The sequence below is a fragment of the Myotis lucifugus genome, unplaced genomic scaffold (genome assembly GCF_000147115.1).
Source record: "Myotis lucifugus unplaced genomic scaffold, Myoluc2.0 scaffold_5, whole genome shotgun sequence".
NCBI lineage: Eukaryota > Metazoa > Chordata > Mammalia > Chiroptera > Vespertilionidae > Myotis > Myotis lucifugus.
The window spans coordinates 12,721,979-12,727,978 of NW_005871053.1; the positions used below are offsets into that span (position 1 = coordinate 12,721,979).

Below are 6,000 nucleotides of genomic sequence, written 5' to 3' on the forward strand. Positions count from 1 at the left end.
ATTACTCTGACCTACGTTTCTGTGAAAGAGAAGCTAAGGGGGTAGTTGGCAGAAGGAGCCAAAAAAGCCCCAATTGCCTGCCTCGTTAGGCTTTTATTGTCACAATAGCTTGAACTAAAGTTAACCTCTAGATACAATCAGTAGGGCAAGCATCCTTGAGAAAGCACCTGTGTCCTTTAAGCAGGGACGTTTTGAAGTCTAAACATAAAGATTCCAGTAAGGTAGGGTCTGCTGCCTTCAGCAAGGTCCCCCAGAGGCCTCCGACCTTTCAGAGATTCCTCCTTACAGACCTTCCAACCACGTCCTATGCTTCCCCACAATTTGTAGTTGTGCCACTAGCATACTTACATTTTGTTATAATCTGTATTAAAAGCATTATTGTTAACTGTAAACACTTATATAATATAATTATTTTAGTTTATTTTGTTGTTTCATCATTTTTTAATATGCTGGAGACTCAAAAAATAATAATAAGTGGCAAAAACTTCTCTTGGCCTCTGAGAGGCTTTATAAATCTATAATAAAATGTGATGGATGGCCCTGACTGGTTTGGCTCAGTGCTAGAGCAGTGATGGAGAAACTTTTCAGCTCGGCGTGTCAGCATTTTGAAAAACCCTAACTTAACTCTGGTGCCGTGTCACATATAGAAATTTTTTGATATTTGCAACCATAGTAAAACAAAGATTTATATTTTTGATATTTATTTTATATATTTAAATGCCATTTAACAAAGAAAAATCAACCAAAAAAAATGAGTTCATAGGTTCGCCATCACTGGACTAGAGCATCGGCCTGCGGACTGGGGGGTCCCAGGTTCGATTCCAGTCGATGGCATGTACCTTGGTTAAAAGAGGTCATAAGGGTGGGGCCCTAGATAAATTTGATGGTTTTACAAGAAGAGGAAGATTCTCTCTCCCTCCCCAGTTTGGCTCAGTGGATAGAGCATCAGCCTGCGGACTCAAGGGTCCCAGATTCGATTCCAGTCAAGGGCATGCACCTTGGTTGCAGGCACATCCCCAGAAGAGGGTGTGCAGGAGGCAGCTGATCGATGTTTCTCTCTCATCGATGTTTCTAACTCTCTATCCCTCTCCCTTCCTCTCTGTAAATGTGTGTGTGTGTGTGTGTGTGTGTGTGTGTGTATATATATATATATATATATTTTAAATGTGATGGATGCCAGGTGGAGTAGTGTACTATTGCTGCTTAGCGTTTGAAGTTGGCATGACTGGCATAGCAGGAGAAGGCTTTCTGGAGGGGTGGAATTCAGTCTTCCCCTCTTCCACCAGGCCTTACCAGAGCCTTTCACCTTCTTGGCATCTTACACAGAAAGAGTGCAATATTCCTTACCAATGACATCGTGCCTCAGCTTCGAGGGAACAGCACCTCTGCTCCACTTGTCATTTACTCTCTCTGCTCTCTCTGCAGAGCATCCTGTCTATGCTCTGCCAGATGGAGGTGCCTGTGGAGAGGGGTAATGTAGGGCGAAGTCTCTGGAGGTAACTCTTCTCCCGCCCTCTCCTACTCCACTCCCCACCGTGGGAATTAGGTCTTTCTAAAAGAACTCAGGGACGTCCCACAATGAACTTGGCTTTTGGAGTTTCTCTTGTATTTTCCTTTCCATACCTAATGAGAAAAATGAAAGGATTAGTCTAACCTTTAGACAAGAAAATTCCAAAGGTACTCAGGGCATTGAATCTGCATGTTTGCATTGTGTGAGAAGGAACTTATAAGTACATTTAAAATTTTTGTGCTTAATTTTGAGAGTCAAAGGAGAAAAATTGCAAAGAATAATATAGCAAATATTTTATTCAGTTCATCTAAATTAAGCATTGTTAATATTTTGTCTCATTGACTCTCATTCTTTCCTTTATTTTTGATTTAAGAAATAATACACCACAGATGTAGGTCAGCCTTCCTTAAACCCTATCTCCATGGTTATTCCCTCCCCATCCCAGACCCCTCCCTTCCAGGGTGTTTGAAGTGTTATCTGTTTTCTTCCAGTCTGTTCTCAAATAGATTTACATGTAGTTTTACATATCTCTACATATAGAAATATGTGTACATATTTTTGTGTGCACATATAATATGCCTGAGCATTTAAATGCTATTCACATGAAGAAGATAAACATAAAAAAGCACCTATGGATTAGTTTTTCACATGGTGAATGCATATAACTAGCATCATATTATATGAATTAATCTCCATTTTGCTCTTCTTTTTCAGCATTACTTTCAGTACCTATTTATATTGATATTTATAAATTGAATTGCCTGGGTATAATAATTCTTAGTACATATTAGATACTTAAAATTATTTGTGAAATGAATGAATGAGTATATGAATAGCAATTTCAAAGCTCCTTTTGTGTCAGAGTCTCTATTTAAAACTTGCCTAATGCTGATATAACAACTCATTGTTCATTACCAGGCTCTTTCCCCCAAATATCTTCACCTGCTTGCACTGACATGCCGAAGTATAAAATTTCATGTGATTCCCCTTACTCCTCATTCACTCCACTGGCACATCATAAAAATTTAGAGGTGTTTTCTAAAATAAAATGTTACTCCAATAAACATACTACCTAGTAGTCATTTTCTTCAGTTTTCAACCATGGGAAATTGTACACTCATAGGCTTTAATGCAGCGGTTCTCAACCTGTGGGTCGTGACCCCTTTGGGGCTTGAACAACCCTTTCACAGGGGTCGCCTAAGAAAATCAGAAAAACATATATAATTACATATTGTTTTTGTGATTAATCACTATGCTTTAATTATGTTCAATTTGTAACAATGAAAACACATCCTGCATATCAGATATTTACATTACGATTCCTAACAGTAGCAAAATTACAGTTATGAAGTAGCAACGAAAATAATTTTATGGTTGGGGGTCACCACAACATGAGGAACTGTATTAAAGGGTTGCAGCATTAGGAAGGTTGAGAACCACTGCTTCAATGCATCCTGTCAGCCAAAGCACAATTAAGAGATTGTTACCCAAGAGTTGTCAAATATTGACTCTTCAAGACCAAAAATAAAGCGTCCTGAAGGCCAGCTCTGGGTGGGGACCTCCAGATCCCAGACCCTTGGACAGTCCCAGCTGTTGTGTGAACAGGAGTAGACAGTTTCACTTTCTGTTCTCTGATCCTCTTTCCCACCAAAGGTTCCTAATTTTCAAGAACAATCGTGAAGTTTAGGCTTGTTCCAAACAGTGTTTGTTGACTGAAGGTCATCTCGTTCTTTGCTATCAATTACATCTTTAAAAGGTTCTAGGGAATTGCCAAAGCATTTTTGTTCTGATTTCTTAATAGTATCTACACTAACAAAAGACAAACATGCAAATTGACTGTACCTTCGCTATGCCTTAAGCCATGCCCACCAGCCAATCAGAGCGACTATATGCAAATTAACCCAACCAAGATGGCGGCCGGCAGCCACGGAGCTGGAGCGAGCAGGAGGCTTGGTTGCCCCAATGATGGAGGAAGCTAAGCTTCCTGCTGCCGCAGCGGCTCTGAGCTCCACTCAAAGCAACAAAGTTTCAATTATAGAAGGTAAATAAATCCCAGAATAAAAGATAAAAAGAAAAAAAGGAGAGGCTGGGAACTTCCATCACCAGGGGGGCTTGGCCAGCCTGAAAACGGCCCTCAGCCCCTCACCCAGGCTGGCCAGGCACCCCAGTGGGGACCCCCACCCTGAAGGGGGTGTGACCAGCCTGCAAACACCCATCAGCCCCTCACCCAGGCTGGCCAGGCACCCCAGCAGGACCCCCACCCTGATCTGGGACACCCTTCAGGGCAAACCAGCTGGCCCCCACCCATGCACCAGGCCTCTATCCTATATAATAAGAGGGTAATATGCAAACTGACCCTAACAGCAGAATGACTGGGAATGACTGGTCACTATGACACACACTGACCACCAGGTGGCAGACGCTCAATGCAGGAGCTGTCCCCTGGTGGTCAGTGCGCTCCCACAGGGGGAGCTCTGCTCAGCCACAAGCCAGGCTGATGGCTGCCAGTACAGTGGTGGTGGTGAGACCTCTCCCACTTCCTCAGCAGCGCTAAGGATGTCTGACTGCAGCTTAGGTCTGCTCTCCACTGTCAAGTGGACATCCCCCGAGGGCTGCTGGGCTACCAGAGGGATGTCTGACTGCCAGCCTGGGCCCAATCCCCCAGGGAGTGGGCCTAAGCCAGCAGGTGGACATCCTCTGAGGTGTCCCAGACTGCAAGAGGGCATAGGCTGGGCTGAGTGAACAAATTTTTGTGCACCCCCCCCCCCCCGAGTGAACAAATTTTTGTGCACCGGGCCTCTAGTACATATCATAATTAAGAAAAGGCATAGTACCTTTGCCTTTAGTGTCATTTTAAAATTAATTAATTTTGCTTACTATATATCCAAAAATAATTGCTGGTAGTTGCAAATTTGTTTGCACCAATTATTAGGCTATCAATAGTGGTTAAATTTATTAAATGCTCTGCTAAAATAACATCATATTCAAAGTCTGTCAATTTTACAATTATAGTTTGCAATGAAATCCTAAATGAGTTGTAATTCAAAGAATGATTGTTTTTAATGAACAAATTCATTTTGCTCCTAGACAAAAATAGAATTTGTCCATTAAAATATTCATCCTTTGAATCACAACTTATTCAGGACTTATTCTGTGTTGAAAACTATTCTAGGTGTTGGACACAAAGCGAGTATGTTCTCTGCCATCATGGAACTTGGAGACTAGTAAGACAGTGGGTCGTTTTGTACTATGTCAGCTTAACCAAGCTGAAGCCATGACTCTTCGAATCCCCTTTTGTGTGTGGTTCTGGTTTAGTGTTGGCCATGAGGAACACTGTGATATTTGGAAGGCCCAAGGAAAGGGAAGCAGCGGCTCTGAAAGTTAGTGTAAGGCACCAGGTGTGCCGCACTCATACACATTGTCACTGGTCTGCTGCTCACCTGTTGGCAGCCAGCCTGCAACTTCTGCTTCTGCTGCTGATCTCCTTCAGCTTCTCAGTCCTGGGTCAGACACAAGTGATCCCCATGGTGAAGGGCACCAGCTTCCTCAGCACATTTCACACCTCATCCAGGTTGGAGGTTGCTATAGGCTGAATGTGGGTCACACTTCAAATTCACATATTGAAACCTAAACCCCAACATGATGGTATTTAGAGGTGAGGCCTTTGGAAGGTGATTGGTATAAAAGAGACCCCAGAGAATTTTCCTCATCCCTTCCACCATGTGCGGTTACAGAGAGAAGACGACATCTGTGAACCAGGGGGCAGGCTCTCACAAAACACTGAATCTGCCAGCACCTTCACTATGGACTTCTCAACTTCCAGAACTGTGAGAAATGAATTTCTGTTGCTCTTAAGCCACTCAGCCTATGGTGTTTTGTTACAGCAGCCTGACCAGACTAAGACAGAGGTGGTGTGAGATGGATGTGGGTTTCAATTTGTCCTCATGGGTTTTTGTTTGTCTCTGGTCTCCCCATTTCATGCCTAGAGTTTCTCCCTGACTGTGAGTCCTGCTGGCCCAGGAGACTTCAGGCCCATCACCAGAGGCAAGGCAGCCATCTTCCATAGACATGTTCATGAGCATCTACATTGTGTGAGTTCTCATACCCATAAGTAATCTTGCTTTTGATATTACTCATGGAGGTTCTATTTCTCTGATCAAATCTAACTAATAGAAGAACATAGACATTGATCAAAGAATCATATAATGTACAATTAATAGATTCTTTTAAATATTTGAAGGAAGAATACAAGCTACAATGAGACAATATACATATAGGGACTTAATTTAGATCAGGGAAAGAGATATCAAGGTAGACCCCTTTGAAGAAGTAACATTTTAGCTGGAACTTGGAGTTGAAGTAGATGATAGCCACGTCAAGAGCTAGACAAGAGGAAGAGCAGTGTGTGAGAGCTCTGAGGCCTGCCCAGAGCAGGCACTGAAGGAAGACCAGTGTAGCCAGAGCAGAAGGAAGGAGGTGGCAGTGGTAGA

The 6,000-nt window shown here is 42.7% G+C and overlaps 1 long non-coding RNA gene across 1 annotated transcript in view; it reads left to right on the forward strand.

Moving 5' to 3' along the window:
• The window catches only part of LOC102440648, a 39,965-nt gene extending 34,365 nt beyond the window's left edge, over positions 1–5,600 (forward strand). Inside the window, exon 3 of the long non-coding RNA XR_002826555.1 lies at positions 5,497–5,600. This is a non-coding gene — a long non-coding RNA (uncharacterized LOC102440648). The remainder of the gene's footprint in view (positions 1–5,496) is intronic.
• Positions 5,601–6,000: the final 400 nt, after the last annotated feature.